The sequence below is a fragment of the Agelaius tricolor genome, unplaced genomic scaffold (assembly GCF_023055355.1).
Source record: "Agelaius tricolor isolate 1412-34295 unplaced genomic scaffold, bAgeTri1.0.p SCAF_5, whole genome shotgun sequence".
Classification (NCBI taxonomy): Eukaryota; Metazoa; Chordata; class Aves; order Passeriformes; family Icteridae; genus Agelaius; species Agelaius tricolor.
Genome location: NW_027269265.1, coordinates 3,812,470 through 3,836,009, shown reverse-complemented (window position 1 = coordinate 3,836,009; position 23,540 = coordinate 3,812,470). Strand labels below are relative to the sequence as shown.

Below are 23,540 nucleotides of genomic sequence, written 5' to 3'. Positions count from 1 at the left end.
TTGCTTCAAAGTCGTTGGCCTGGATAGGAAGAAATGCAGTTTGCCAGACTGCTGATCTGGGGAGGGAATAATTCCCTTCCCTTGCTTTTCTTCATCCTCCTCACTCTTCCTTCCCACGTGACTTTCATAAAGTTAAAGCTTCTGATTTCAGAAATACATGAGACAGCACTTCCAGAGGCTGTGAAATAGAGAGCAGTAAGTATATGCAGAACTCCACTTTTTTTCTTTTTTTTTTCTTTCATAAATCAAATATAATGAATTAAGATTCTTATCCTGGCAAGTGGGAGTTAAATTTCACCTTCCTTTTGTTCCCAGATTTATGACAGCTTCAGAAGTGGAATGAGGAGAAGATAGGAGAGAGCCCTGAATTTTAGTCAGCCATAAAGAATCAGGTATTTTCAAAACTGCTTTTTGAAGTCTAAAACCCAGCTTTACACTCATGAAAATTCCATACATTTATGGGGAAACAGGAAGATCTGTTACTTATTTTGAACATGTGATGGTATAGAACTTCCAGGGCAGTTATACAGAACAGATGAGTCCAGGATAATTTGCTGAAAACAATATTTTTGTCCCAAACATTACATTTATTTTCTTTCTAAAAAAGCAGGAACCACATAGTCAAAAAAAAAGAAGTCAGAACAAGGTTAAAAAACCTAACTTTGGGGTCAAAGAAAGCCAGATTTTCCCATTTCACAACCGATTGCTATAAACAGACCTGGATTTTTGCAGGAAGAATCCAAATCTTCTCCAGACTGCTTGCACCAAGAAGGAAAATAAACCCCCCCCAAAACAAAAAACCTACTACCACCTAATGTTGTAAAAAAAATCCACACTTAATCCAAACTAATTAAGTAAGTGCAATTCCCAATCCACCAACTCAGTTTGAAACCCACCATGGGAAGCACATGCCACAACTCCATTTTCCTCTACACAAGAGAAAATGACTCTTCAACTGCAGAGTCCCCTGGGACAGCCATCCTCTTGGGGAATGAAAGGCAAGGGATTTAACCCAGGTTGTTCAGAATATTTCCACTGCTGCTTGAAAAATGAAAACAGATGTGTCTACCCAGGGCACAGGGAATAAAATCCAGGGAGAAGCTGCGTGGTGCAGGGAGAGGGCAGGCTCTCCTTGCCTCTGGGCAGGAGATTTACTCATTTCAAGTTGTTTTACCTCAATTCCTGACTGGTTTGGAAGCTGCTAGCACGAACTGGCTTGTGCCATCCTGCCACACTGCAGAGAGCTCGGTGTGGAGTCTGGCTCTGGCTCAAGAGGGGAGAGTTGTTATATAGAATAATTTCTGGACAGAGAGGAGTTCCTGTGATAATATATTTGTACAGTGCATTGAGCAGCACAGAAAGCAGGGCTTGGGAACTCTAATTTGGCTATTAAGTTATCCAAATAAAAGACTAACACTTCAATACACTAATTATTCATCAGTTGTCTTAACATTAAGTCTCCTCCCAGTTTGTATTTATTTTCTGCGTGTACACAGCTCACTGAAAATTACAGGGTCTAAAATTACATCCAGCACAGAAAGTTTTGGAAGGGCTGAGAGGGATGGGAAGAAAAGCTTGTCTTTTGGGGAAAAAAAAGAGCACAGATGCTCAAAACTAAGCTGGAGCTTTCAAAATGATTAATTACAGCTACTTGATAAACCCAGCTCCCTGCACCAAGTGATCTAATATTAGTCATCTCTTGAAGGAAGCAGATCTTGAAAATTTGTCTCAGCCAAAGTCAATATTGAATGCTTACGGGGAAAAGCTAATCCCCAAAGTAAATATGTAATTAAGCAGATTTTTCACAAGTGTAATTAAGTTGATCATTACAATACACTGCTGCAGCAGCTACAATAGCCAAGCACAAGGAGCCCAGCACAGCCCAGCTCATGACACCAGCACACAGCCAGCCATGAACTCATGGCATGGACAGGCACACCCCACACAGCCCCCAGCATCTGGCACCAGATGCTCAGGACAAAGCACAGGCTCAGGGTAACGCTCTGCTAAAGAGCTTCAAAGCTCTTCAACAGGGTCAGGAGGGCACCCTGGCCATGCAGGCAGGACATGCTCCACAAGGTGATGGCTGCTCCCACACCAGAGAGGAGAAACACACTGAAAAGCTACAGCTGCTTCCAGAGGAGACATAAATCCACAATGAGGACAGCTAGTCTGGGTGGGGAGTGTGTGCTGGACTAGCTGGGCTCTGATCTCAGAGCTGGACAAGCTCTGCTGAGCCTCTGTCCCCCACCCTGCACTTCCCCAGAAACAGGATCATCTCCCAGATCTGGAGCATGACTCTGCAGGGATGAGCTCCAGAGCTCCATTCCTGCTCCTGTCCCACTCCTGCTCCCTGCACTTCCCCAGAAACAGGATCATCTCTCAGATCTGGAGCATGACACTGCAGGGATGAGCTCCAGAGCTCCATTCCTGCTCCTGTCCCACTCCTGCTCCCTGCAATTCCCCAAGAATGGGATCATCTCCCAGATCTGGAGCATGCTGTGATGAGCTCCAGAGCCTCCCCAGGCTCCATTCCTGCTCCTGTCCCCCTCCTCCTCATCAGGGCAAAGCCAAACATGACCTACACAGACCTTTCCACCCCAAACACTGATCAGAAGAAGACCTCTGAACTTATGATCAGATCTGATCTCTGAATTCCATACACAAATCCAGTTTTTCACACAGAAGCACAGTTTAAAAAAAAAAACCCTAAATCTAAATAAAAGTCTCAGGGTGTAACTAGAATTGATTAAGCACACAGGAACAGCCAGCAAAAGCTGTGCTCTGATGGCCATACACTAATTTCTCATCTCAGCCCAGCAAGGGTATTTAAAACTCACCCCAGGAGGATCCCACTGCTGCTGGCTCTATGCAGAATGACAAAACAACATCCATCACACCACCCCCTGTCAAAATGTCTTTATAAAGTGGCATCCTTGCCATGGGGTAAATTGGCAGTGTTTTGGCTCACACACAGTTTCCAGTTTTCCTCTGACAATCTGCAATTATTAACAGTTTCATCATTTCCATTTGTATTTCTGTATTATATTGAGAAGCCATCTAGGAAAAATGAGAACCAATCTATAGGGGAGAAAAAATTCTGTGCCATGCAGAAAGAAACAGGATGAAGAAACTCATTTTATTAAAGCAGAAAAAAAGCAAATGCTGCACTGACACACCTTCACCTACCAGCTTCACTGCTCCATTTAGTTTTACCAGCCTGGTTAGGAGACACTCTCAAAAATAAAAAGGCATTTTCCCCCCAGAAGTGCTGCAATGGGACTTTTATCACTTGCAGCTCTGAAGTCTCCAGGGCAGCTGCACCAGCTCCCCACCCACCCAAACCCACAATCCCAGGCAAGGCACTCCCAGTGCAATCACACTGCACTCCCCCTCCCTACTGCCTACAGAGGCACAGCAGCTTCAGCTACACTTCCATGTCAAGGTATTTGGTTAAATACTCACCTTTCATCTGTGTTTGATACTCAGCCTGCTCTTGCTCACGTTTCTCAGAGCCCAGCACCCGTGCCAGGCTCCCCCCTGGCAGACGTGCTCCCGTCCCGCCCGTAAATCCCAGACCTCACAACACCCTTCAGTCATTCTGGAAAAGGGGAACAAGCTGCATCTGTCCCAGGCCGTGCACAGACCCAGTTACTGTTCCCATCCTGCCTTTAACAAAAGAATTGCACTTTTGTTCCCTAAACAGAGCCCGTGCCACAGAGAAATAACTATTTCTGAACTCCAGTGTGCTATTACTGCCTGCACCTGACTTCTCCTGCCAGTTGATGCTGCCCTGGATTTCCTAACCCACCCTCTGCCTTTCTGAATTTAAATCTCAAGTTTCACCCTGTGCAGATACCACATTTCACAGGATATTCATTCAGTTTAGGTCCAGGGGATTAACTTACTTGAGAAGATAGAAATAAATTATAGCTCCATCTGGCTAATGAGTCACTCATAGCTTAGCCCCAGCACACGAGAAGCACGGCTTCTATAAAAGCTTGGGTCCCAAAATGCACATAATCTTCAGGGATTTGTGCCTCTTTGAAAAACTAACATTAAAGGGGGAAAATGCAGGTACCAAGGTGCCTTTTTTTAAATACTAAGCAGTTTAAGAGATACCACGTATCATTTAGCCAAGACAACAGCCCCTTTAATTGGGCTATTTCCCTGGGATTTTCTCAAGCTGGCAAGCAGACTCACATCCAACAGTCACTAGGAACACAGCAAGAAGCCTCAGAGCTGTATCTGGATTCAATAAATTCCTCAAACAGATAACATTATTTTTGTTCTCCCTGTTCTGCACGCAGTTTGGAACACGCTCCATATCAGCCAGCTGCAAAGAGGATCCTCTTGAAAACAGCTTCACTCCCAAGCCCATCCTCCCCCAGAGCTTTTCCAGAGATGATGCCCAGCAACTTGGGCAATTAAACCCGGATCTGCCACAGGCAAGGTATGAAATTAAACCAGAACTTCAGCCACTCCATGCCTATTCCACATTCATACAGCAAGAGCAACTAGCTCTCTGTGACTTGTTTGTATTATCTGACTAAAGCACTGCTGGGCTCAAGCTCTAGGGAGGGGGGCAGCCAGAAAAACCTCAGGGTAGTTCATTTAACATCAGTGTTGGTACTTCATATGGGAAAACTGCAGAATTACAGCTTAGGTTGGTATAGTTTTGGGTTTTTGAAGCAGTTTTGGGTTTTTTTCATGTCCCAAGACAAGACACAAAAGACAGCAGAGCTGCTGTGATGTGACACAAAGAGCTGTTGGAGCAGGCTGGGATTTTAGCCCATCAAACTTGCTTGAGTTGATTAAAACCTGGCTAACTTTAGCAGGTGAGCCACACTGAGCTCAGCATTCCCAAAAACACCCAGTGCAAAGAACACCAGCAAGGAGCTGACTGCACCCAAGCAGTTTTCTCACAGGAGAATTAAGGTATAGCACATAAACCTCACCTGGCACCTACCTAAAGAAAAGGCACAGCTTCCAGTAAGATCACACACAATCTTCTCATGGCTCACTTTTACACTGCACAGTTTAAAGTCATGCATGAGGCACTCAGCAGCCAGAAAAGCTGAAGGTCCAAATGGACCTGTGAGTTTTGATTCCAGTGGTAAATCAGAAAATTACAGAAGAGAGTCAGAGAATATCCTGAGTTGGAAGTTGGACCCACAAGGATCAGATTTCAACTCCTGGCCCTGCACAGACACCCCAACAATCCCACCCTGTGTTTGAGAGTGTGCTCCAAACACTCCTGGAGCTCTGGCAGCCTCAGGCCTGTGCCCATTCCCTGGCAGCCTGGGCAGTGCCAGCACCCTCTGGGGGAAGAGCCTTTCTTGAAATCCAGCCTAAGCCTGTCCTGACACAGGCTCCAGCCATTCCCTCAGGTCCTGTTGATGCTCAGGAAGAAGAATTCAGCATCTCCACTCCCCCTTGTGAGGAAGCTGCAGGCCAGGATGAAGTCTGTCCTCAGTTCATCCCCTCCAGGCTGAACAAGCCAGGTGACCTCGGTCCCTCCTCTCAAGGCTTCCCCTCTAGGCCCTTCCACTCTCCAATACCTTTCTAACCTTCTTATATTGTGGCATCCACCTTACTCAGGGTAAAATTTAACCTACATATATATATTCTTTTTAAAGAATATAGTTTTATATCTCTATTTCCATGCTCTGTTTACACCAATCCTCCCAAACCCAAGACTGGAGGGGGGAAGCATCATCAACAGCATTTCAAGCTCTGAATTTTTCATTTCAATTCTTGCCCTGACAGCATGATTTGTGCAGCCCCAGGAGAAAGCTGCAGACACTCAAAAACACCAACTGAGCCATTCAGGTGTTAAAACTCCACTTCCCAGGAAGGAGACCTGTTCAAGGGAAGCTCAACAGTGCTTGACACCCCCTCCAAGGTGCTGACAGCAAGAGCAGAGCAAAACTTGTCAATAAATCTCGCTCTCCACTTTATTTCACTGATACAATTAAGCCATTTGCAGAGCACAAGCTCAGTGCTTCAAATACCCTCTAGGTAAATATTTTCCATTCCAAACATGCCGCTGTTTGTACCATCTGTTGGGCTCTGTCTGCTCTCAGTCGCTTGATGTTAGTTAACACAGACAAGCTCTTTATTAAATTCCAGAAAGAGTAGCTTTGCTTCAACAAAAGCCTTTACTTTCAGATGGTGGTTTTTTTTTTTTTTTTGATGTAACTTCAGAGCCAACACCTGACAAAATGCAGGAGCAGTGCTGAGAGGGAGCTGGGAGCACAATAAGGCTGCACCACCTCGCCAGCAGCACCAGCAGATGTCCTTGATCTTGTCCCAGTGCCGGCAGCAGGGAGCACCCAGGTACCTCCCACAAGAGGTTTCCACCACAGCCTGGCTGTTTGGGCAAGTTCCTACAAGATAAGGCAGGGCAGGGATTCACCAGGAGGCAGCTGACGCCCTGAAACCACCTGGGCTGGATGGAGGATAAAGCCCAGAACTGGAATTAGCATCAGTGAAAGTGCAGCGAGCAACCTCGGTTTAGCAGGGGATAAATGCACACACACCTGCTGCTGGCACAGAGCAGGGAAAATCAGGCTCTGCATTCCTCACACTGATATCCCAAACTGCACAGAGCCTGGCACAGCAGAACTCCACTGGGTTCACCAAAGCATGGGCACAAATACACTGATAAGAGCCAGAGGGACCAGGGATTGTCCCCTGTGCTGGGCACTGCTGCAGCACCTCCAGTCACAGGGGCAGTTTTGGGCCCCTCGTGAAAATAAGGATGTTGAGGAGCTGGAGCTTGTCCAGAAAAGGGAACAGAGCTGGGGAAGGGTTTGGAGCACCAGGGACAGCTGAGGGGGTTCAGCCTTAAAAAAAAGGAGGTTCAGGGGGGACCTTCTCACTCTCCACAACTCCCTGACAGGAGGGTGCAGCCAGGGGAGCTCTGCTCCCAGGGAACAGGGACAGGACAAGAGGAAATGGCCTCAAGTTGTACCAGGGGAGGTTTAGATTGGATATTAGGGAAAATTTCTTCATTGAAAGGGTGGTCAGGTATTGGCACAGCTGCCAAGGGGAGGGGTGGAGTCCCCATCCCTGGAGGGATTTAAAAACTGTGTGGATGTGGCACTTGGGGACATGGCTTAGTGGTGGCCTTGGCAGTGCTGAGGGAATGGTTAGACTTGATCTTACAGGGCTCTTCCAACCTAAACTGGAAGAGTCTATGTTGTTCAGCACAGGAAAGTTTAGGAAACTAAAACATTTCTTGCAGTATTTGTGAGAGGGTGTTACTTGGGATAAAAACCAGTGTGCGTCAGGACCAGCAAAAAATGTCCTTGGCTCCACCAGACTCCAGAAACTGCAAGTTTCCCCTTTAAATCACTAGCAGCTAACACACACACACACTCCTATTATCCCCAGAGTTAGAAGATAGCAAATTATCTTTACACTACCTTTTTCCAAAGTGCCTGTGAAGAATCAAAGGCTTCTTTCTTCCAGCAGGAATTACTCAGCAAGTCTGCATCTTCCCATCGCTACTTCCAAGGAGTCCCTGAGGCTCCCCCAGCTCCTTCCTTCACACACTCATGTACAGACATGCTCTGCCCACACCACCATGAACTATTTGAGAGGCATTTAAACACCCAAGCAGCCAGCTCAGGCTTTTGGGTAAGCATTTCCCCTTTCCCTGCTCTCCATGCAGGCAGGGACCAGATCAGACATTTGCTCTTCAATCACCGCCCGCTTCCGTGCACAGGGAACTGGGAAGTGATACTTCTCAAAATAGGAAGGCATAAAAAAAAATCAGAGAATCTTCTCAAAATAATTCTACAAATAAGAGCCAAATCTAGCAGACTTATGGCCAAAGCTGAGCTTAGGTTCCCTGTCTGAGCAGCAGTTCCATCTGTTGTGTAGTTTTTGAGCATCAAGGGATCTCCTGGAACATGAGCCCAAACAAAAGCACAAAGCTGGTACAGATTTGAGCCAGGACTCTTGGGTCAGACAGGCATTAAACACACACAGCCACACCCTGAAGTCTACTTCTGCCCAGCACCTGGACAGGAGGGAGGGACCAGGCCACACCTGGTTTTATTCTAATTAGCTGTCTGGGAAATTCACAGGGGTTTGTAAAATCCACACTCCACAGCAGCTCAGCTTTACCACACACAAAAGCCATTTACACAGCCTTAAAGTGCTGCACACCTCAACAAAGGCCTTAAGACAGCTGTTGTGGTCTAGTGTATAAATAGACATTCACAAGATAATCTTCACCTTGGACCCACAGAAAGCCTCAGGGAGCAGCTACCAGCCCCTAAAAAGCCAGGGCAGGTACAATACAGGTCTGAGCCCAGCTGGGTTTGCTCACTCTGACACAGCTTAATCCCTGTCTGACGCAGGAAGAAGTTGCATTACTGTAAGTGTGTTCATTCTGCACCTACCCCTGGCATGCTCTATTACTTTAACTCAATTAAAACAAGGTCTGAAACACTCATGAGAATGATGCATTTGACCACCCTCTGGTCATAAATGAGGCAAAGCCCCAAATTCCAAGTAAAACAAACAAAAAAAAATTAAGGTAATCTCCTGAGACATTTAGGGCTGCTACATCCCTTTCATCTCCTTATATACAAGTGTGGAAGGAAATTTTTGGCTGTGAGGGTGGTGAGGCCCTGGCACAGGTTGCCCTGAGAAGCTGTGGCTGCCCCATCCCTGAAGTGTTCAAATACAGCATGGATGGGGCTTAGAGCAGCCTGGTTTAGTGCAAGGTGTTCCTGCCCATGGCATGGGGTGGAAATCAGATGGTTTTTAAGGTCCCTTCCAAAGCCAAATCATTCCATGATTCTATAACAGAGGAAAGCAGGTATGAGCAGAAGCTTCTCAGTACTCAAATTCCTCTCATACCTTCACAGCAATGTGCAAAGAGAAAGCAGCTGGAATGAAACATTTTCCCCTTCCCAGTGTATACAGCAAATATAACTACATAAAATACACATTTCTGTATTGTGAATTCTTGTTAATATTTAAAAAAAATAAATGTAAAATAAGAGGAGACAGAAACAAAAGAAGCAAAGGCCTTTGGTCCAGCTTTTTTTATTCTTTTTTTTTTTCCCCTTAGCAGATTCTGTGAAAGTATGAATGGCATCCGAGCACTGGGAGGCTAATGCTCATTCAAAAAAACAACCCAGGTTTTTCTCCACAAGAGCTGCAAAGAGTCAAGCAAGGAGAAAACTCAAGTGTATTACCTGCCTGTGCATCCCAGGAGAGGTAAAATCCCTTTTCTGCACATCGCCAGCAGCAGAGTTTTCCCTCCCTGGGCAGGCACAAGCTGTTCTCCATCTGAATTCAGGGCAGAGCAGCTGCCCTCGGCGCCACAGCGACAGGAAAACCACGACAGATTGCTAAAGAGGATGGCATCTTGTTTATGGGCTGTGTTTCTAAAGTTTGGCCATCACTGAGAAGAGATCAGTCTTAATTTATTGCTTGATTCTCTGGATTTCTATTCAACTTTGCCCTTAACTATACTCACCAGGCGACTTTTTAGCTTATTCACTGGAATTTCGCCACACATATAAGAAAGTTTTCAACCTACCACTTGTTCTGCAGCTCTCCAGACCACCTGGTGCTAAAGCTTTTCTCCCCAATTTCTCACTAAGGCAGCCACAGCGACAGAGAAGCAAAAAATATCCTCAATATAAGCCTTCAAGGGCAAGCAGGTCACTCAGAGCAACTTTAGCAGGTCCCTGTAAGTTGGATTTATTAACCTTTGTACCCCCACACCCTGAGGGTGCAAAGGCTGCCAGAACTACCCCAGATTGAGCCATGCACAGCCCAACAGTGTCACTGCTGCTTTCACCAAGTTTCCACCCACACTGAATGAGGTCTCACGGGAGCTCAAGAAGGAGGAATGTGTGCACCGAGGTGATGGCACAAGAGGAAGACAAGAAACCTCAAAATAAATGAATTTGGAAAATTTCCTATAGCAGTGTATCACCAAAGGTCTTTCTGCAAGAATATATTAAATTCATCTAAGAATATTAATCTTGTCCATATTAGAGTTTCTTTCCACGACAAAAATAAATCACACAAAGATATTCTTAGTCTGAACACCATAAAAGTGACTTTATCCAGACTTATTTTTGAATGTATATGAAAGGGATAAGAAGAGAATTCTTCTGCCAACAAAGACAGGTATTAACCTAAGAGAATCTATTTAGCTTCAGACTTCTTAACCAGACAAGATTTTACTCAAGTGTGCACACGCTGTCCTTTACCCTGTTGCGAAAGGAACAAAAGAGGAGGAAATGACTAATCAAAGCAGCAGCACATTAATATATTTTGGTATGAGGAAAGGGAAAATTGTAGCTGGTATTTTTAACATTCCCAACAGGAGAATGCAGGGCCCTGCATACACCAGCCACGGAGGCTCAGCAGCTCCCAGGAGGGGAAAATAAATAAATTTAAAAAAAAAGAAAAAAGAAAAAAGTGAGGTTGTGTCCCAAAGAGGAGTTCTGTATTTTCCATTTTTCAGTATGAGCTCTGCTGGAATGAGAGCCTGGAAAGGAGGCATGGCTGGGGTCAGCAGCAAGGCCTGAGTGATAACAGGTGCCCTTTGCCTGAACTGCAGGGAAAGCCCAGCCTGGAGAGGTGCTCTGAGGGAAAAGGTGAGAGTTTCTTGGAGCACTGCCACCAGCAAACACTCCTGTAAATCCCATTGCCACCCTGCTCTGCTGGCTGCCCTCTTCCACAAGCTGATAAGAGACAGGGCAAGAAAAGTGTCCCAGGTGGCATCCAGCAAGCCACAGCTCACCCATGTGCCACCCATCCCACACCATCCCAAGCTCAATTCCCCCTCAAAGCTCTCCATTCCCTGCAGGAGCAAAGCACAGCATCTCCACATCTTTCCTTGCAGTCACTTTGTCACTGAACCCACACGAGCCAAGCCACTGATGTCCCAGTTCGACTGGATTTAACAGCTGGGTTTTAATCCCACATTCCCCCACTCCATGGGAAGTTCTTTGGGGCAGCCACAGTAACAGGCTTGCTCAGAGCACCAACAGGGCAGGAGCCTGACTACTGTGACAAACCCAAAATTAGAGCATACAAACCCCTTCCTAAAAGGGATCAAAACCAATCAATCCAGCAACAGCCCAGCACAGCCATTTGTGCAGTGGGATGGCACAGCACAAAAGCTTTGCTCGCTCAGGAAGAGGAGCTGGACTGCTGCCTGTCTGTCCAGCTCCAATTGTTCCCACACTTCATCATTAAGGGCTACAATTCACCCTCTTTCCAATGCCAAACCCCCAAAAGGCTCCTAACAAAACCATTCTAAATACTAAACGGGAAGAGACTGTAATAGTTCAGATTCCCTCCCCTTGCTCCAACACTGCTGGATGCAAGGAGACACAGAGAAACTAATATTGAATGTTCTTGCAGAGAGATTCGTGCTCAGCCACAAGCCTGAAGCTTAAGCAGGTCTTTACCCTGGTATCACAAAATGACAGTCCCAGTCATTCCAGCAACAAGATTTTCCCATTATTTCTGTTCAGTGTGCTGTTCCACACAGCTATACAAAGAGGTTGGACCACTGACAAGAACAAAAAAAAGCTTCGTTAACCTCTCAGTGACTCGACAATCCTATTGTTGCACAGCAATGGACAAAAGAGAAGCCAGCAGCAGACAGATGCTCTCATCTCTCCAAATTCCTAAAGGAAAATGAAATTGAGCTGTGCTGGGAACAGGCTGCAAGGCAGAGGAGAGTTGTTAGCTCAGAGGGAAATCAAAACTTCAGCGATTGTGAATTATATCAGATCTAGATGCTTTCATGTGGTTTCTTCTAACTACCTGGAGTCTCGAGACATTATTTATTGCACACATTATGCCTAAGCAGTTGAGTGATTTCAGTTGTCTCTAAAGAGAAAACTACTGTCAATGTGGCACAGATGTAGCTAAATGAGAGCATCAGAAGGCAGCAAGTGAAACAAGATTGCTGTACCTACCCCACCATCAGACTGAGTCTTGATAATTCTTCAGCTGCAAACTGAGAGGAATCAACAGGGAAGTTCTTTCTTCTTTGTCACCACAAACAGTACAATAAAAGAATGGGGGGGGAGGTATCTACCAGTTAAACAACCAAAGTTCACAGAGTGATAATAAATTTTCAAATGTGCCAAGAGTTTAGAAGTCAGGGCTATGCAGTTTGTTTCTCAACACCAAGATTTTAAAAGGGCAGCTTCAGTTTAGGTTGGGTGACTGGAGGAACAGAGACTAAACACAGAGAAGTCAAAGTTCCTGTAAGCTGACAGAGGCATCATAAAGGAAATGATCACCAACATGCACAAGTACCAAACCAGAATTTAGGGAGTACTACGAGGCTGGAATTGCCTCCTCTTCAGCCCACGCAGCCTGCTAAGCACTGCCTCAGCAGCTCTATTTTTACTTTTAATACTCTACACCACAGTGGTGGGTCAGAAAGACACAAAAACACTGGGAAATCAGAGCAGCCAGGCTTGAGCAGGCATTGCTGGCTACCCTCCCTTCCTCTGTGCAGGAACAGCTCTGCTGCCCTGAGCTGCACCCAAGGAACAGGAGCCAGCCCAGCTTCCTCTGCTCCCACCTTGCAGGGAGGGGCTGGAGCCACAGGACAATGCTGGCCTGGGAACAAATGGGCAGCAATGGGCCATGGCTGCATTTTGGCTGCAAGTTGGGAAAACACTCTCAATCCTCAATGCAACAAGGTGCTCACAGCTGGAATGGGCAATCTGCAGCCTCTGCATGGAGCAGGGGCACTGTGGTTTATTATTTCATTCTTCTGCTGGTAGCAATCAATGAGTTTTAATCCATAGTCACATTAGGAACGTGGGATTTTAATCCATAGTCACATTAGGAATATCTCTAAAGAGGGGTGGATTTTATTTCAACTGTGCATTAAATTTAAAATCATTTGCCAGATTAAAGCCCTGTTCACACTCTACTTACAAACCCTCTGAACACAGGGAATGTTTAGAGGTATGCTTAGGACTGAATTTGGACCACAGAAGGTCCTGCTGGTGATGGGGCTTCCTCCAGCACTGATATTTTGACTTTCTGCTCCGGCAGAAACTTGCACAAGATGAAGGCTGAACAAACTTCCACACTAGATAGGAATTAGTTTGACTGCTCCATAGCAAAGCTGTCCTTCAACATTTATCCTAAAGCACATTATCATGCAGGCATAAAGACAGCACTTCTATATCCAAGCCAGATCACGTTGTAGAATATGGTGCTGTTAATACTGTTAGAAGCAAAATTTCAAAATGGTTTAGGAACAAAAGAGGATTTAGAAGCAATCCCTGCAGCACTGGCACCATACAAGTTACACCAGTGCATTTCAAAGCATAAATTGCATCATGAGCTGGAACTTCTAACTCTATTTGAAAGCACAACATGAAGTTTTAGAAATTGCTGCTGAACTGTGGTCATTTCCCTGCTGAGGCAGGTGAAGTGCTAAGGCCTTTCTCTGCTCTCCTTTGAGACACTGCACGTATCTCATTTATCAAGGGCAGCACTAAGAGCTCACCTCATCATCCATCCCAATACAACAAGAATTTCACACAGCTCCACTGAGATGCTATCCTTCAGCTTCCACAACAAGGAGATGTGCTCCTGAACAGCACAAAGCTTCTTCTCACCTTGTTAACCCCCCTGTGCTTCATTGCCCAGTCTGCTGAAGGCACAGCAAGAAATGAGACACAGCTGCTGTCACCTCACAGCATCATCACCCACACCCTTTCCTGATATCCAACCTAAGCCTGTCCTGACACAGGCTCCAGCCATTCCCTCAGGTCCTGTTGATGCTCAGGAAGAAGAATTCAGCATCTGCCCCTTGTGAGGAAGCTGCAGGCCAGGATGAAGTCTGTCCTCAGTTCATCCCCTCCAGGCTGAACAAGCCAGGTGACCTCGGTCCCTCCTCTCAAGGCTTCCCCTCTAGACCCTTCCACTCTCCAATACCTTTCTAACCTTCTTATATTGTGGCATCCACCTTACTCAGGGTAAAATTTAACCTACATATTTATATTCTTTTTTAAGAATATAGTTTTATATCCCTATTTCCATGCTCTGTTTACACCAATCCTCCCAAACCCAAGACTGGGGGGGAAGCATCATCAACAGCATTTCAAGCTCTGAATTTTTCATTCACACAAAGCTTCTTCTCACCTTGTTAACCTCTGTGTGCTTCACTGCCCAGTCTGCTGCAGGCACTCACAGCAAGAAATGAGACACAGCTGGTGTCACCTCAGTGTCATCACCCACACCCTTTAGGCTCTGGCAGCAGCTTAGGAAGGTCACATGTGCTCAGGAATCAGTGCAGTGTTTCAGCAGACCCCGAGGCAATATTTGCATCTTAAAATACCCAGAGGAGGGGACCAGACTCCCCTCCAGCAGCAGGGAAAAGGCTCCAGCTCCTCCACAGACTTGCTTAATGCTTGAATCACACCTGAGCCACACAGTGAAGGAGCTTTCCCTTTACCACCTTCCTCATGCAGCTGTTGATGCCCCAGGTGAGTGATGCTGAGGGTTGCTCATGTTTCTCTGAGCAGCAGCAGCCCAGGGGATGCTGCAACCCTCCTTACTGGTCCCAGTTCCACAGTCCAGTTCACTGCAAACCCCCACATACAGTGCAATTTTGAGAGCTGGACAACACCACGAGAACCCTGCAAAAGGTGTGTCCAAAGCACATCTCTAAAGTCTTCCTGGTGCTTTCCACTTGTGACCACAAGGACCAAGACTGCAGGAGTCTCCTAAAGAAACTGGAAAGAGGGAAATGCATATTTGAAGAGTTTTTGAGTTCAAGTGAAGAACCCAACAGCCCAGAGCTCTGCCCCCAAAACAGCCTCCTAACACAAGCACACACACCCTCCCCAACGTGCTCAGCACTGATCTGAACCCAAGAACATGCCAGGTTGTTAAAAAGGACTAAAAATGCTCAGCAACAAAAATGCAGAGTAATTGAGGTCATTTCTCTCACGCTTCTCTGCGTTCTCACTCCCTTTGCTTTGCTGTCCCACAATCTGCTCCTCCTTTGGGGTGCAAGAACTGAACAAACACTTCATTGCAACCACACAGATCTAAACCTATGTGCCTCCAACTTAAGTTACAATTCAAACTATTACTCCAGTAGCCTGTGATGCCAAGCAGGGATTAAAAAAATCTACTTAGAAATAGGTACACCAGACCTGAAGCCAAAAAATTCTTCTTTTGGCACACAAACAGCATAGGAGGAGAGGTAAAAACTTGGAGGTGCAGTGTGGTGGGGGGGCAAAAAAGACAGGATTGTAATGGAAACATCTGATGAAGAATTTTCACAAGCCTTTAAAACTTCTGAAACCCAACCTCTTTGCCAGCACTTCTCACATGGCTCAGACTGCAGACCACGTTATGCAAGTTCTAATTGTGCTTCCACAGCCCTCCCTCCCTCCCACGGGCCTGCACCCCAGCAAATCCCTGTGTGGAAGTACACTGAGGCAGAGAAGAACCCTCCCACACCTGGCCTGGGGTGCTGCCACCTGTGCAAAGCAAGCCTGGCCTTGATGGGCATCTTGAACCAGGCTCTAACCCCCAAAAAGCTGCTAAAAACCCCTCTGGCTTTACACACACAAACCAAGCTGTAAAAAGGTTCACTAAATTTAGCATGCAACCCAATCCTAGTGGTGGTGTAGCACAGGCTGAAGATATGGAAGTGACCTTAGGTGAAGGCAACAAGGAAAAACTGTCAGTACTCCCATTGAGCTGCCGTGGGAAAGCCCAGAGAACCCCAAAAAATCCTAACAAAACCTCCATAAATCCTCCAAGCAGCTTGGTGGTTTCCAAGGCTTTGAGATGCCACCTCCACCTCTCTTTTGGACAATGCTGTTCATTGTCCACACTGAGGACAGGGTTGGGAGGAAAACCTTCTCAGCACAATTCTCCAAGAGCTTGGAGAAGTAAAGCTTGATGGAGCTGCACCACCACTGCTGTAAACACAAAACCAGGCAGCATGAAGAGAAAAAGCAGCTCAGTCCTTTGTCCTTCCATCACAGCTGGAGCCACACGTGCTGCCAACAGGTGTTGAAGCAAGCAAAGGTCAGCAGGTGTGACAGGGGATACAGCACTGACCTGTCAACTCCACTTTCTGCCAGTTCCCAGCACCACACCCCCTGAGAAATGCAGACACTGCCTGCTCCAAGGACAGCACACGGAGTCTCCCTGGAGAACAGCAAGCTCAAGGAGGCAAAAGAGTTCCCACCTAGTCCTGGGGGAAAGGGCCCTTCCTGGCACAGCACCTAAACCCCAACCACTTCCCAGATCTGAAGATGCCCTGTGAAAGCTCCAGTGGCTATGAGCTGCTGTAGCCATGGTGATGCTCTCAGGTACACCTGGAGCTGAAGCAGAGATGCTGCAGCTGATTCCATGTACCTGGTTTTAGGTCCTCTCACAGAGTTAAAGGGAATGCCTATGGGAAAGCCAAGCTGGGATGTCCATTTGCAACATTAAGTGATGGCTTAGAGGGCAAAGCAGCACTAAACACCAAGGCAGCCTTTCAAACCACTTTGGGAGGCAACATCACTGACCCTAACCCTGGCCTCCCACCCAGCAACATCACTGACCCTAACCCTGGCCTCCCACCCACACCAGAGAAGAGACCCTGAAAGGAAGGGGCACATGGAACAGTCCTGGTTGCTGCAGGAAAGCAGTTCCATGTCCCATCACAGAATGGTTTGGGTTGGAAGGGACCTTAAAGATCATCCCATTCCAACCCCCTGTCCTGTCCAACCTGGCCTTGAACACTTCCAGGGATCCAGGGGCAGCCACAGCTGCTCTGGGCAACCTGTGCCAGGGACTCCCCACTCTCACAAGGAAAATTCCTAATATCTAATCTAAACTCTCCTCTCTTTGTTTAAATCCATTCCCCCTTTGTCCTGTCACTATCTGACAATGAGCTCACCCACCCCAGCTGACTGCCAGAGGTTCAGGTCACAGATGGGACCAAGAAAAAGGCACCACCAGCTGCTCTGCTGGTGACCTCCTGGCATCTTCACCTGCAGGTGCTTCACCTGTGCTTTCCCTTCTGTACAATGGGCAGGTAAGGGCCATGCCAGAGCCTGGCAGCAGCACAGGGCAGGTGCCTGATGGAGAAACACCCACGTGAGCCAAATGCCAGACATCAGCTTAAACACCCCTGCCACACAGCACTTCCCACCCAAGGCCTGGGAACCATTCACTTCCTCCAATAAATTGGATTTTTTAATTTATTGTCATCAAGTGTAGACTTTCCGACTTAAAACCCCACAGCAAATTGGCTGGGAAAGAAAAGCAGTCATGGCCAGTGGTCAGCTCAAACCAGTAATAATGAAATCAGGAGCAGACTGATATTATAGGCTCTCTTGTGAGTCAGTCATGCTCCAGTCCAATCCTGGTGAGCTCCCTGAAGAGCTGCACCTTGTGCAATAGCTTAGTCATCATCTTCCTTGACAGCTACGCGCTTACAAACGCATTTTGAGTCCACTCACATTTTCCCATGAAAATTTTCCTCTCTGCCCTACTACAGGCAGGACAGAGCAGAGCAGTGCCAGCCTAGGAGTGGGCAGCTTGTTCCTTGCAGGGGAGGAGATAAAGCTTTTATCTCCCAGACTCAACAACTTCCTTCCTGTGTGGTAGCAGGCAGACAAAAGACACCTTTTCACACCACAGAAAGGAATGAGATGCACTAAAATTTGGCACAACCCTGAAATAAAATACCCTGCTTAATGTTTTCAGGTCATACAGGAGAGTGTAAAACAGAACTAAGCCAGCATTTCTTCTACAAGGAGCTTGCAGGGTGGGATTTGGAAGCAAAAGAATAAGGAGCCCAAAATAACTCTGGTTGAGTTTATATTGCTCTGGCAGCTAAGCAAAAGTTGATAACACTGGACTGAGGTACTTCCCCTCTGCAGGATGAGAGCTGGATTGTTTTTGGAAGCACCATGAATCATGGGCATAAATATCCCAGGCTTTAAGAGCCTTTGACACCCACGTAATTCTGGACTCCAACTTGATTTTCCCTGGGTCTTTCAACACATGCTCAGTGAGCTGGACACCAGACAGGCAGGCTGAGAAGGTCAGCTATTCAATTAATAGGTGTAATCCCAAAATCAGAACTTGGGTTTTGCTGGAGAACATCAACACACCTCTTCTGAGAGAAAAAGAGCCTTCCCTGATGCCCCTCCATTAGTCATTCAACTGCAGCTTGAAGGAAAACAGGAGTTTTGCTCTATTTCCTGAACTTCACAGCATAAAAGGGCTGAAAGATGCTTCCTGCAACAGGGGAGCTGTGATGCAGCAGCTCCAGCAGAGCAGTGATTTGCAGGATTGCCTGGCTGTGAGCAGATCCAGACAAGGAAGGCAGGCAGAGGGATCAGCCAGAAGGAAGAGTGTCCAATGGAAAAAGAGGAAAAAAAACCCTGCAAGAAGAGCTGTTCCCTGTGTTTCACTACCACTGAAAATCCTGCACACCTGAGAGCAAAGAGCTGTAAATGCAAGCAGAGGACAAGACTATTTATAATAGGGATTATCAGTGCAACAAAAGGAGTAGCTTGTCCACATGACTGATTTACAGACACTTTCTCTGAGTTACAATGCAGCCCCAGTGATGCACAAGCAAAGATGAGCTTTCATCTGAAACAGAAAAAATGCTATTCCTCTAAATAAATCTTCATGGGAAGAAAAAGGGAAGAAACTACTTTTACTTCTCTTCAGTAACAGCAGTTTGGAGCTGTGGATTGTGGTAAGCAGGGTGGTCACAAAGCACAAACAAAAACAGAGCATTGCAGAAAAGGAGGAGGAGAGCTGAGAAGAAATAACTCTGATTACCCCACAAATCTTACAGCTCCTGGCCCTCTCCTCTCCCACCCACCCCACACTCATTCCACAGCAAAACTCAAGGCTTGAAGCACCCAAAAAGCTTGAAACGACTTGAAACCACAAAGCTTGAAACTGCTTCTCTGCATCACAGAGTGGCAAGGAGATAATGTTCTTTATCTGTGTTAGTGCAGTTAGAGATTGTTTCCAGAGTTTTCATGTAATGGATACCATTTCTCTTTTTTCCTGTTTTCTACAGTATCTAAGAGACTTAAAAAAAAAATCCTCCTCACCTCTAGTTAAATTGGAAGCATTAAAAAGGATCATGAGATTTGCATTCTTTAGCACCTCAGATTATTAGAGTTTCCACTGCCATGACTTCCCCTTCCAACTCCACACCCAAGCTCCAATTAAAGAATCTTCACATTTGGGTGGACTTTGGTATTTCTTGTACCAAGACACTGGAGCATCCAGGCTGACAAGATGGCCAAGGCAGCAGAATTTCTGCACTCCCAGGAGATCTCTGTTTAATTTTGCTTTATGGAGAGATCCTGCACCAAGCCTGCCCTCTGCCCAGGACCTATATTTAGGGACTGAGCTGACCCAACAGTGCCCCTGTAAGCTCATTTATTGAGATTCACTTATTCATTCTGATATAATCTAATTAGATGCAGCAGTCCTGTACCCAGGCATGGCAGTGACCAGGAGAGGACGAGTTCAAACACAGGGAAGCCAGCCTAGGTGCTACTTAGTTCTCACAGAGAGAGGAAAAAACCCTCTTGCAGAGGAATGGCAGGAATTATAGATGCCTGTGCACTATCTCAGAGCAGCACCTGGATCCACTCTGCCTCTTCCCTCCACCAGGTAAAAAACAATTCCTCAGCTGGAAGCAGCAGAGTCCAGATCAATGCACGGTGCTTACCCATGAAAGGGCTGCTGCTCCTGCTCTGAAATCACTGCAAATGGGGAAAAAAAAAAAAAGCAGGAATCAGCCTTTAAGGCAGTGCCCACGCCAGCAGGCACAGATGCTTTCCCAAGCTGCAGACCACAGGCATCAGCCTGGAGAAAGTGCCAAAGAGTCCACATTGTAAGAAAATACTTTAAAGGCTCCATTCTGGCAAGAAATAGGAAGTTTTCAAAGCTCCCAAGTACCCTCTCTCCTGCCACCAGCTGTAGTTCAGGCATGCGAACAGGAAGAAGCTTTTACATTTCTAAAAACATAAATAAATACTTTTTTTTTTTTTTTTTTTAAGTCTCCATGTGTTTTATTTGCTTGGACATCTTGTATAACATGAGAGGAGAAGCAGATTCCTGGGAGTCATGGGCTGGTAATTCTCCAATTTATCATCTCCATAGTTTATGCACAGTCATTAACAAGAAGTGATTTGTCTGGGACAGATTTAGCCCAGCAACTCCCTGTCTCATTAGCCTGAAACAATCACCCGAGGAATGTCAAAAAGTTTGTGAGCTTAGTGCAGCAATCAGCCCCCTCCAAAACATTCCTACTTTTAAAAATAGCCCAATCCTGCTGCTTTGCCAATGCAGAGCAGGAAGTGCTAAACAGAGATGCATAAAATTCCCTTTATATTAAAAAGGCTCTGATGGGTAAAGGCAAAAGGTTGTCACTGACAAGGAAATCCTGAGAATATCGATAAGACAACAACTCAAGGAGACTTAAAGACTTCAACTTGTTTAACCTATGAAAACAAGGGGTCAAGAGGGGATCCAATTGCTCTAATTACATCAGGGAGGGAAAACAATCATTTAAACCAAATAGAAACATCAGAACCAAATACAAATTACACAAACAGGCCACGAGCACCCTGAGGATGGAAATTCAGCAACTGCTCACGATTTCAAGGAGGTTCTCCAACAGCTCTCCTGCAGACATGTGAAGAATAAACTGATCAAGTTTCACCTTGGAAGCAGCTGTGTTATGAAAGGCATCCACAGCACGGATGGGTGCTAAAAACAGGGAAACTAAACTTGATTTGGGCTGCTGCCACAGCTTTTGGAGTGAAGAGTGGGATGAAGAATTACCTCCTCCTGCCACTCTGCCTTCTGCTTCCTCCCCATCCCTGTGGGACAGCACAGAGGGCATTCACACTATTTACTCAGGCACATCACTGGGCTATGACCAGGGAACTAAACTGGGAGCTGAAGCCTCACCAAGTCAATGGTGAGAGGTGGGTGCCTTGGCAGCGGCACGGGAAGGGATTAGGAGCAACCAAGTTTGATGCTTAAAATAAAACACGTGTCCTGTCCCCTGTGTCCTCACACTTCAGGGTCTTGAGTGTAGCTTAAACGTAGACCTGGCCAGCACCTCTGAAACTCACAGGGAATTCCAGTTCCTAAGGGATTTTTTTAGCCAGCACCCAGGGTCAGGAATGATTAGACATTTTCAAGCCATAACCAGCAAATCTCCAACAGCAAGAGCAGATGACGCAAATGAAAGCTGTTACAGAGCTAACCAAGCAACACCACAGCTTTACACAGGCTTGAGTAAGTCCTTCCCTTTTCTTCAAGGGGTTCCAGAAACAAAGTAGTCATCAGGTCTGTGACGGGGATAAAGGATAAAATCAAAATCTCACTGTGTCCCTCAGATCCTACTGCTGCTATTTCGGAGAGCGGAAAGCATCTTCTTGAGAGCAGCTAGAAAAGGGAGGTGGTAGGAAAAAAAACTACCAAAAAAGGTATTTGGTAATAACTCTACCAGAGAATTAGTGTTTCTTTCCAATCCCCAACCTTTCACTGCTGCAGTTACACACAAAAGTTATTTTAATCACAGTATGCAGAAAGCAGCATCAGCATATGAGGCAAGAGAAAAAATATGTGGTAAAGCGAGTTGCATGGCCTGTTGGAGGGCAGAAATTACAGCACAGTTAGAGGCAAGAGGTCCACGAGGCAGAGAAATGCTTCCAGCCCAAGCTAAACAGGAGGATGATAGTGATCCACCGAGAGAAAAGACAAGGAAAAACATCTGAAAGGAGGTGGAACACAGGAACTGAATCCCTTCTCAACTTTTGCAGCAACCAGTTTGGACTGCCCAGCGAGAGATTTTTGCCTTGTCATAGGTAAACAGATGCTAAATGGAATAGTTGTATCAACTAAATGCCATTTGTGTTGGTGGACAGAGACAGCAATGGAAACACTAAAGGAACACGGAGGGGAAAAGGGAAAATTTTAAACAGAAAAGAGCTACAGCAGGGTATCAGCTCAGCTCCTCTCGCACAAAGTGAGAAATTATCTTTGAGGTTTTCTAACAGCGACCTCAAAATACACAGCACTGCCTTAGTAGGGCGTGTGGGGGAAAAAAGGTCATAAAATGACAAACCTAAAGCACACGGGTGGATGCACATCACTGGAGAGCAGAACTTGTCACTGTCTAATGCAGAAAAGACACTGAGCTACGTTATTCTTAATAACCACCTACTCAATTAAAATACTTCATCAGCTGAAGGCAGCCGGGTACAAAAGGCTCAGCTTTGCCACCTTAACTCCTCTTTCCTTCTCCGTAACTTGCAGGCTGGAAGAAGGGAGTCAGCCGTGAGTGGAGGAGAGGTGATGGGGGCACCAACACCTCCAGGGTTAACAGAGCTGCACGCAACCTGGACCAAAGGGCACGGGCAACCTCAGGAATGAAACACCACTGACAACATCACCTGCGAGGGTGGGGAGCCGCGTTTGCGAGCATCTGACACCCGCACGGGCACCCGAGGCGGCCCGGATCGCGGTAACGAAGCGCAATGCTCATTAAAGCTCCCACGGCCACCCGGGCGCCGCTGCAGCAGCCGCCTCTCGCCAAACCTCACCCGGGGCTCCGCCAGCCCCGGGGAACGCTCCAAACCCCATCGCGGGCGGCAATTGCCGCCCCGCCGCCCCTCGGCGGGCGCTTTAACGCAGCGGGCTCCGGGAGCACCGCGGGCACGGCGCGCCTGCTCCGCTTCACCCGGCTCCGGGGGGATGCGCTCGGGAAGCACCGGAGCCCCACCGGAGCCCCCCGAACCCCGCCGGCCTCAGGGCAGCGGCCTCTCCCCGCCGTGGAGCCGCGCCCGGACCACCCCCCCCCCGGCCGGGCCGCAGCCCCGGGCCCGCCGCGGCCTGGCCCCGCCGCCCCTCGCCGGGAGGGCCCGGCCCCGCTGCGGCCCGCGGCGCTCCCCGGGCGGGACTCACCGAGACGGCGGCGGGCAGGGCAGGGCCGTGCCGGGCCGGGGCTGCGGGGACGGAGCGGGAGCGGCCGGTGCTGCGCGGCGCGGGCGGCAGGAAGGGGAGGAGGCGGCCCCGCACGTCCGCCGCGCCTGCGGCCGCCCCCCCGCGCGTTAAAGGCACCGGCACCGCCCCGGCCGGGAGCCCCCGGCACCGCCCGGCCCTGCCCGGCACCGAGCGCGGCCGCAGCCCAGGCGCGGGGGAGCCCCGGCAGCGGGGAGCGCCCGCCCGGCTCTGCCACGTGTGTGGGTGCATCACCCGCAGCCCGCCCTGCGCTGGGGGATCCCCCCCTCAGCTCGTCCTGAGGTTCGCCCACCCGGGCTCCCCCCATGCGGGGATCCTCGGGGATCACTCACAAAGACTCACCCTACGTGGGGATCCCAGGGATCACCCACCCACGTTATCCCCACGCGGGGATCCCCGGGGATCACCCAGTCACGTTATCCCCACGCGGGGATCCCAGGGATCACCCGCCCACGATATCCCCAACCGAGGATCCCCAGGGA

At 47.6% G+C, this 23,540-nt stretch overlaps 1 protein-coding gene across 10 annotated transcripts in view; it reads right to left on the bottom strand.

Annotated features, from left to right (window-relative positions):
- KTN1 (kinectin 1) overlaps positions 1 to 23,157 on the bottom strand; it is a 79,248-nt gene extending 56,091 nt beyond the window's left edge. For all 10 annotated transcript variants that reach the window (XM_071426153.1, XM_071426157.1, XM_071426158.1 and 7 more), the window contains exon 1: positions 23,002 to 23,157. The gene's annotated coding sequence lies outside the window, so the exon portion shown is untranslated. The remainder of the gene's footprint in view (positions 1 to 23,001) is intronic.
- Positions 23,158 to 23,540: the final 383 nt, after the last annotated feature.